Source organism: Palaemon carinicauda, chromosome 2, assembly GCF_036898095.1.
Source record: "Palaemon carinicauda isolate YSFRI2023 chromosome 2, ASM3689809v2, whole genome shotgun sequence".
NCBI lineage: Eukaryota > Metazoa > Arthropoda > Malacostraca > Decapoda > Palaemonidae > Palaemon > Palaemon carinicauda.
The window spans coordinates 151,194,955-151,205,017 of NC_090726.1; the positions used below are offsets into that span (position 1 = coordinate 151,194,955).

At 48.5% G+C, this 10,063-nt stretch overlaps 1 non-coding gene across 1 annotated transcript; it reads right to left on the reverse strand.

Annotated features, from left to right (window-relative positions):
- Nucleotides 1-9,374: 9,374 nt before the first annotated feature.
- LOC137629961 (5S ribosomal RNA) lies at nt 9,375-9,493 on the reverse strand. Its single transcript, XR_011041622.1, has one exon. It is a non-coding gene; the product is annotated as a 5S ribosomal RNA (ribosomal RNA).
- Between the last annotated feature and the right edge of the window lie 570 nt (nt 9,494-10,063).

The following is a 10,063-nucleotide window of genomic DNA, read 5'->3' on the forward strand; positions in this document are numbered from 1 at the left end:
GTGGAAACCTTCAGGGCTTTCTCCAAGGTCAGTTCTTTGTGATTCATACTGATCACCATCCCCTGATGCATTTTCATGACCTGAAGATGGTAGACAGTCATCTAGCGCGGACACTGGAGGACCTGTCCGAATTTAACTTTATTGTTAACTACTGTCTAGGTGATCAGAATTCCACAGCAAACTGGTTATCCTGCTGGCCCACATTAACTGACTGTCTGCTGGCTACTGAACACACCACTCCCAAGTTGCTTACTGGACTGATCTTGTATAAGGAGGTTCGTGGTGGTCTAGATTCTCTCATAGAATCCCTGGAGCTAGTTGTGAACTGCTGGATGTAAGGGTTAGGTGTTGCACCTGACTCTCAGCTGAAGAGAGCCAAGGTAGTAGGTTGGCCTGGGCACCAGCCGCCCATTGAGATACTACCGCTAGAGAGTTATGGGGTCCTTTGACTGGCCAGACAGTACTACATAGGACCCTTCTCTCTGGTTACGGTTCTTTCCCTTTGCCTACACAGACACCGAATAGTCTGGCCTATCCTTTACAGATTCTCCTCTGTCCTCATACACCTGACAACACAATCTCGAGAAGTCCTCCCTGCAGCCCTCTCAGAAACTGGTATATCTAGGCATGGTCATAGACACCAATCTCCACAAAGCCTTCCCATCAGACGAAAGGATAGCAAGGCTGAGGAAGGTTGCGAGACCTTTCCTCAATCGAGAAGAACTCCCAGCCCAATCGTGGCTTCGTCTCCTCGGCCACCTATCCTCTCTGACCCGTCTCGTCCCCAACAGTCGCCTCAGGATGAGATCCCTCCAGTGGTGACTCAAGTCCCGGTGGAGTCAAGGACACGACTCCCCGGACACCTTGATCCCTATGGGACCTGCGCAACGGGCGGACCTCAGTTGGTGGGTGGCAGACGAGAACCTACAAAAGGGAGTGGATCTTCTCGTCCCTTCCCCAGATTTGATGCTGTTCTCGGACGCATCAAACAAAGGGTGGGTGGCCCACGTTCTGAGCCACAGGACCTCAGGCCTGTGGTCAGAATCAGAAAAGTACCTTCACATAAACCTGCTAGAGATGAAGGCCGTGTTCCTGGCACTTCAGAAGTTAAACCAAGTCCTGGCGGGCCACTCTGTGGTGGTGATGAGCAACAACACCACGGTGGTGGCTTATATCAACAGGCAGGGAGGTACCTTTTTGGAATAGCTATCCCATCTTGCAGTAGAGATCCTGAGATGGTCCGAAGTCCACTCGATTTCACTAGCGACTCGCTTCATTCCAGGCAAAAGGAATGTGCTCGCCGACAGTCTGAGCAGAGCGACACAGATAGTGAGTACCGAGTGGTCTTTGGATCCTCTGATAGCCAACAAAGTCCTGACTTTGTGGGGTTCCCCGACGGTGGATATGTTCGCTACGGCGCTGAACACCAAGCTCCCGCTGTACTGCTTCCCAGTCCCGGATCCCAAGGCTCTCTGGCAGGATGCCTTCCAACAACAGTGGGACAACGTCGATGTGTACGCCTTTCCCCCGTTCTGTCTGATGAGGAGGGTAGTCAACAAGACCAGAACATCGGTCAATCTCTCGATGACCTTGATAGCTCCGCTATGGCATCATGCAGAGTGGTTCCCGGACCTTCTGCAACTCCTCACGGAGATTCCGAGGGAGCTCCCTCCACATCGCGAGCTACTCAAACTACCACACTCCAACATCTACCACAAAGTTGTAGCTTCTCTTCGACTTCACACCTGGAGACTATCCAGCATCTCCTCACAGAGAGAGGATTTTCGCAACAAGTTGCGAACAGGATGTCTGGCCACCTGCGTAAGTCATCCGCAGGAGTCTACCAGGCGAAGTGGCGAGTTTTCTGTGGTTGGTGCCGTGGAAGGGGTATCTCTCCCCACGATGCCACTTTACCAGCAATAGCGGAGTTCCTCGTTTATCTGCGGGAGGATATGCGCCTTTCAGTCTCGGCAGTGAAAGGCTATCGCTCAGCCTTAAGTCTTGCCTTCAGGCTTAAAGGAATGGACATTTCCTCCTCGCTGATCGCCACCTTACCTGGAAGACGGTGTCCCTGCTAGCTTTGGCCTCGGCCAGGCGAGTCAGTGAGCTTCATGGTCTCTCATACGACGTTGCCCATTCAAGGGGATGGGGGGAGGTAACATTCAGCTTCGTCCCTGAGTTTGTTACCAAGACTCAGAACCCGGGAGTGCCGGACCCAAGATTCGACTCCTTCTGGGTTTTGAGTCTCCATTCTGTAACGGATGACCCAGACCATCTCCTACTGTGCCCAGTCAGGAGTCTGAGGTTGTATCTTAAAAGAACAGCTGCAGTTCGCCCCCAGGTGCGAGCTTTGTTCGTGAGCACCGGGGAGACGAAGAGGAGGGTCACCAGAAATACCATCTTGGCCTGGATTCGCAAGGTAATACATCTGGCCTTGAATCCTGACCCTCCTCCGTCACGTCGCCCTAGAGCGCATGACGTCAGGGGCGTGGCTACGTCCCTGGCCTTCAAGAAGAACTTTTCAGTGACGCAGGTCCTGCAAGCCGGGGTCTGGAAGCGTCAGACCACCTTCACGGCCCACTACCTGCAAGACATGACACACAGGAGGCTCGATACGTTCTCTATCGGCCCTGTGGTGGCTGCACAACAGCTGGTCTAACCTCAGGCTCCTTGTTGGACAAGTAGCAGAAGGTTGAGGGCATTGTTACCCAGTTTTAGTCTGCGTGAATGAAAAGATCTGTCTGGCCCTTATTCTTTTCTTCATCCTCTCCTCCCTTGGAGAAAGCAGCATCCTGGGTCCTTTGCACAGCTGACCTCGAACCTCTGCAGGTAAGCCATGCTTCCTTGTGTTCCTAGTATTAAGATGTAATACTGTCATGTCCCCATACCCTGACGAGGTGGTATTGGGAGAGTCTTAGCCTAGATTTCCATCTGAAGAACTCCAGGTCAACTTCCTAGGATGAGTCACTTCTCACCTTCACACACAGCTTACGTAGGCCACAGCAGTTTCACAACTGCCAGCGAGGAGCAGGGACCCCTCACCCCTTGAGTTCGTACAAACCCGGGTTCGGGGTCCCGGGGCAAGCCAAAGCCAGTATGGCAGGGTACTTACCACCCTTCCTAAGGGTTAAGTCACCCCATGTAAATAGCGTGGTTTGTATTTCAGTTACGGAACAAATGACAAATTCGTAGATAATTTGTATTTTTCCTAACTATACAAACCTTAGCTATTTACACATATGTGCCAGCCAGCCCTGTCACCCAAGATAAGTCCTACCTCTAAGTAAAGTGAGCCTTTCACCGGTGTGTGTGTGTGTGTGTGGGGGGGGGTAGCTAGCTACCCCCTCCCTACCCCCCGCTAACTAGCGGCGGGATAGGAAACCCTCGTTAAAACTTTTATGGCTCGTCATTCAGCTACGCCGAAGTAATTACCCCATGTAAATAGCTAAGGTTTGTATAGTTAGGAAAAATACAAATTATCTACGAATTTGTCATATATCTTACCTAGAAAGCACACTGCTCCTCTTATTTAGGACTCCGTGCACAGCACTGCGGAAAAAACACAGGGAACCCAAGAAAAAATAACAGGGAAGTAAGGTTCTACCTGGGTCCCCTTGCCCAGTATAAAAACAAGGGGTGGTGCCCCGTGCCCAGTTCATCCTTAATTGTTTACCTTTAACCCAGATTTCTGGGTATTCCACCGTTGCTTTTTGTGTAGTGAAACGTTAAGAGTGAGGTCGGCATTTGGACACTAGGCAGTCTGCGTGCTACATCTGGCCACAGTCCGCAAACCAATACACCGCTTCCCCTGACAATTTATATGCTCTCATAAATGTTTCTCTAGCCAAAAGGAAATTGTATTTTTGGACACCTTTTATTGTTGCCTGTGCACATAAATAAGTTTGGAATTTTGGGCCTTAATAGGGTGTTCTTTTCAAATATTTTCTAACTGCTCTTATGGGACAGAGTAAAAGGTTACCAAGGTCATCAGTTACCTCTTTGAGAGACAATATCGTGAAAGAGTCAAATCTAAGGTTGTTGTTCAACTTAATTTTGAATTGCGGCCACAAACTTGGGAACAAAAGAAAGTGCTAATTCCTTCCAACATCTGGAATGTGACATTAAGTAAGACAAACCATGTAGTTGGCATAGATTTTTGGCTAAGGCTGTGGCAAAGAGAAAGACAGTCTTCAAGGCAAGATTCCTATCTAAGGCTTTATGTATTGTCTCATAGGGGGCTCTTTTTAAGGCCCTAAGAACCTTCATATCCCAGGAAGGGAGCTTGAGTTCTCGTGGAGGACAAATCTGTTCAAAATTCTTAATGAGAGCTGAAAGTTCCCATGAAGAGGAGTGATCAAGTCCTTTCAGTTTGAACATTTGACTCGAGGCCGAGCAGTAGCCCTTTACTGCAGTGACTAATGGGATTTCTCATTCCTCAGGAACACTAAAAAGTCAGGAATTGAAGGAGATGCTGGATAGTCTCCAAATGTAAAGATATAGGCAGTAAACTACCTATTGGAACCTTCTTATATGCAGTTGACACAGCAGGTTTGGCCATTCTGGAAGTCCTCTTGGGATTTCAGTAAGAAGTTCCGGCATGTCTGGATAACACTTTGCACCCCTTCCACTACCTAGCGGATGGGGTGGTTGTCCCTCTCTAAAATTATCAAGGCTCGTTTTTAAACTTCGCTGAAAGTATAAATAGCGAAGGGTTCATATTTGTGTCGGTACAAATATAAATTTGATTAAGTCTGTTCATGAGCTTATTAAGTGGAAAATTAATGTTAATGGAGGCCTATCAAATGAATGTCCCGTGAAAAGTGGAGTAATCCTTGGGGAAGTGTTGTCACCTATATTGTTTATCCTCCTCATGGATTTGGTAATGCATAGAACAGTTGGGGATGGTGGAGAAGGATTGGACTGGATTGGTAACAGGAAATTAGTGGACCTACAGTATGATGATGACGCTGCCCTTATTAGCAAAATGCCGCGAGACTTGCAAAGCTTACTTACCAGAATGCATGAAATATCACATGAGGTTGAGCTCAAGATAAATAGAGGTAAGACAGATGATGAGAATGGAATACGCAATGGAAGATGAAATATCATTGGAAGAAGTAAGGATTAATGAGGTGGAAACATTTAAATATTTAGGAACCATGATATCTAATACAGGGACTTTAGAATTGGAGGTTAATGACAGATTGAAAAAAGCATATCAGATAAAGGCTAAGTTATGTGAAATTTGGAAATCAAATTGCCTGAAATTATATATAAAATTCAGGCTATATATCAGTTTAGTGAGATCGGTGTTACTGTATGGATATGAGTCGTGGTATGACAGTGAAACGTTATCCAACAGATTTTGTAGCTTTGTAAACAAAGCCCTCAGAAGAATATTGGGAGTTACATGGCAGGACAGGATTAGAAATGAAACTATAAGAGAGATTACTCAAGTGCCATATGTGGATGAGATCATGGTGAGGAGCAGATAGAGATGGTTTAGGCGTGTTCTTCGCACTCCACAAGAGAGTTTAGTTCAATAATATTTTCAACTGGGCTCCACAAGGCACTATAAGAGTTGGAAGACCCAGACCTACATGGCTGAGGACTATGAAGCGTGAAGTAGATGATGAATGGAGAAGTATTGATTTAAAAGCTCAAGATACAGATGACTGGAGAAATCATAGCGAGGCCCTTTACGTAAATAGGCACAGGAGATGATGATGATGATAAGTTGCTGTAGGTCATAAAAAGAGATGATGTTGTAAGCCGTCCCACTAAAGAGGAGGACTTGGCCCCCTTAATCATGTTAGCTGAGTGCGTGGCTTAGGATACATCCCTGTGTTTCCTTTGTTCTATGGTTTCATCTATCAGAAAACCTTGGTTTCCCATGAAACCTGCATGACCCATGTATTTTTACGACTGACTATAGTGTGGTTTATACGTATCTGTTATTAGTGCAATATTATTATTATTACAATTATTACAAGCTAAGCTATAACCCTAATTGGAAAAGCAAGATGCTATAAACCCAATGGCTCCAAGTGAGGAAAGAAAACAAGGAAATAAATACTGTAAACTAAAAAAGAAGTAATAAACAATCAAAATAAAATACTGTACGCTATACTAAGAACAGTAACAACATTAAATTAGATCTTTCATTTATACTGTAATCTATAAAAACTTAAAAAAAACAGAGAGAGAGAAATAAGGTAGAACAGCATGCCAGAGTATACTCTCAAGCAAGAGAACTCTAATCCAAGTCAGTGGAAGGTCATAGTACAGAGGCTATGGCACTACCCAAGACTATAGAACAATGGTTTGATTATGGAGTGTCCTCCTAGAAGAGCTGCTTAACATAGTAAAGTGTCTTTTCTACCCTTACCAAGAGGAAAGTGGTCATTGAACAATTACATTGAAGGTTGTTACGTTATTAGTTTTTTCCACCTAAAAATGACAAATTCGGAGATAATTTGTATTTTTCCTAACCATACAAACCTTAGCTATTTACATTGGTTTACCTTTCGGCGTAGCTGAAATGGCGAGCCATTAGAATTTAACGAGGTTGTATTACCCCCGCGCTAGTTAGCAGGGGGGTAGGGGAGTGGTAGCTAGCTACCCCTCCCCCCCTCACACACCGGTGAACTACTTCACTTCACTTAGAGGTAGGACTTGTCTTGGGGGACAGGGCTGGCGGGCAAATATGTGTAAATAGCTAAGGTTTGCATGGTTAGGAAAAATACAAATTATCTCCGAATTTGTCATTTGTTCCGTAACCGAAATACAAACCACGCTATTTACATTGGGTGACTTACCCCTTAGAAAGGGTGGAAAGTCCCCAGCCATACTGGCTCTGGCTTTACCCAGGGACTCAGAATCCGAGTGAGTCGCACTCGAGAAAAGGAGTCCCTGCACCTCACAAGTTCCTTGCTCCGCAAGGAAACGTGTGGCCTACATAAGCTTGTGTGTGAAGGAAGAAGTGTGACCCGTCCTAGGCAGTTGACCTGGAGTTCCAGAAGGAACTCTGGGTTAGGACGTTCCCAATACCACCTTGTCAGGGTATGGGGGACGCGACAGTATTGACTCAATACTCGGAACACAAGGTAGCATGGTTTACCTGCAGAGGTTTGAGGTCAGCTATGCAGAGACCAGGATGCTGCTTCCCCAGTAGAGGGGACGATGAAGAAAGAAGTAAGGGCCAGACATACTGTACTTCTTTCGTTCGTGCAGACTAAAACCTGATAAAAATGCCCTCAACCTTCTGCTACCTGTCCAAAAAGGAGCCTGAGGTTAGACCAGCTGTTGTGTAGCCACCACAGAGCGATAGAAACGTATCGATACTCCTGTGGGTCACGTCCTGCAGGAAGCGGGCTGCGAAGGTCATTAGACGCTTCCAGACTCCAGCTTGTAGCACCTGCGTCACAGAGTAGTACTACTCGAAGGCGAGGAACGTTGCGATGTATCCGACATCGTGCTGTAGGGCGACATGACAGGGGAGGGTCTGGATTCAGGTCGAGATGAATGTCCTTGAGTCCGAGCTGAAGAGGTATACTGGTGACTCTCCCCGGTGTCCTTCCTGTGCTCCCAACCCCGGCTGCACGTGAGGACAAACTGCAGCTGTTCCCAAAGATAACCCCTCGATTCCTTTACTGGCAAGAAGGAGAAAGTTTGGGTCATCTGATACAGAATGGTGACTCGAAATATTGAAGGAGTTGGACCGAAGGGCCGGGACCCCAAGATTCTGAGTCTACCAAACAACTCAGGAGCGAACCTGAATGTTGCCTTCCCCTATTCCTTAGAAAGGGCAGAGTCGTACGAGACCAAGAAGATTGCTTACACACTGGCCGAGGCCAGAGTGAGCAGGAGCACCGTCCCCCAAGACGGAATACGATCAGAGGCCTGACGTACTGGTTCTTGAGAAGATCTCTTAAGGGACTAAAAAGTCCGAACCACGCTCCATGGAGGAGGTCTCACTCCGACTGGGGGCAGGGACGTTCGCAGCTTCGCATGAGCGAAGAAAGGTCCAGCGAGAAGGAAAAAGTCTATTCCTTTCAGCCTGAAGGCCAGGGAAAGGCTGAGCGACAGGCTTCACTGCCGAGAGCAGAAAGGAGTTTCCTCCCGCCGAAAAGCAATAAGTCCGTTATTGCTGGAGAAGAGGCCTCAAGGGAAGAGGTATCTCTCCCACGACACCAACCACAGAAGACTCTCCACTTCGCCTGGTAGACCCCTGCGGATGACTATCGCAGGTGACGCGACCTCCGCTCCGCGACTGTAGCGGGTTGTCTCTTCTTGAGGAGGCGGCGTAGTGTCTCCAGGCGTGAAGCCGAAGCGATGCCACGGCTCGTGAAAGATGTTGTAGTGTGGTTGTTTGAGTAGCCTGTGCCGTGGGAGAAGCTCTCCCGGGAGTTCCGTCAGGGGAAGCAGAGGGTCCGGAAACCGTTCCGCGTATAGTCACAGTGGAGCTCTCAGGGCCATCGAAAGGCTGACAGACAACCTGGTCTTGTTGAGACCCATTCTCAACAGACAACAATGGTGGGAAGACGCAGGCGTCGATGTTGTCCCACCATCACCGGAAAGCATCTTGCCAAAGAGTCTTGGGGTCTGAGACTGGGGGGAAGAACAGCGGAAGCTTGAAGTTCCAGGCTGTCGTGATCAGGTCCCCCAGGCCAGGACTTGCTGGTTACTAAAGGCCAAAGATCCCCAGGTACCCTCTATCTGCGAGGCTCTGCTCAGATAGTCGGAGAGAACATTCCTCTGCCCGGAATGAGCGAGCCGATAGTGGTATTGAGAGGACCTTGGATCATCTCAGTATCTCTACTGCAAGATGCGAAGGTATGAAAATGCATCCCTTGCTGGTTGGAATACACCAGTACCATGAAGTCGTCGCGCGCGGAGCGACTCGGCAGGAACTGTAGGATCTGTAGAGGGGCCAGACTACGGCCCCTAAGCCTGCCTGAATGATGGAGAGGTATCCTTCAGGTCCTGACCATAGGCCTGAACCGGAACATGCCCCCCCCCCCCCTTTTTCTTTGACGAGTCCGAGAACAGCATCAAAATGTGGGGAAAGGACGAGAATATCCACTCCCATCAAGAGGTTCCATAGGTCAACACCCATTGCAGGTCTAAACGTTCCGCTGGTCCCATAGGGGCCAGAAAGTCCGGTTAATCGTTGCTTTGATACCACCGGAACTTGGGCCGCCCCACAGGGAACTTATCCTGAGGCGACCGTTCGGGACTTTAGACGGGTCAATGAGGAAAAGAGACCCAGGAAACGTTCCAAGGTAGGGCTGAAAGCTCTGCTTGACTGAGAACAGGTACTGCGACTCTCCTCAGCCTTGCCACAGTCAACTGAAGGGAAGGCTCGGAGAGGGAGGCAACAGCATCTGGCGTCCCCAGGAGGTCACCCATCCAAGTACTGACCAGACCCAACGTTGCTTAACTTCGCTGATCGGACGAGAAGCGGTGTTTCCAACGTGGTAAGGCCGTTGACTCAATATCAGGGCTATATACTCCAGATGTTGAGGCAGAAGTAGAGAAGGCTCCTAGCAAATTACCATGATCCCTCACTCATGGTAAGGACCCGGAAGCTTGTCCCGGCGTTGAAGAAGGTCGAACCCGAGCCTACCGGAGTTGACCAGACCTCCAAAAGGCGAAGGAGGCGGAAGCCTGCTCCTGAGCGGCCATGGCGAAAGCAGGGAGAGTTCTCTGGGGAAAAACCTGCGATGCCACGGCGGGACCGCCACACCGCATCTCAAACAGGAACACCTGTAGTCTAGGCTGAATTCCAAGAGCTTCCTGGAAGATGGATGGAATGGAAACTGAAAGTACCCGTCCTTCCGATCCAGGGCCTAAGGAGTCCTGCCGCCTCGTTACCAGTCTGATTGATTCTGCTGTTCCACGCTGGACGAAGTTTGTTCGACAAACTTGATCAGAGCTCAGAGGTCGACGACGGAATTCCCGTCTCAGATGCTTTCCTACGAGAAAGGATCGACTGGTGAAGCCGTCGATGACCCTATGGAGGACCTTCTCCTAAGGCATGGATCATTCTGCCCAAACGGGC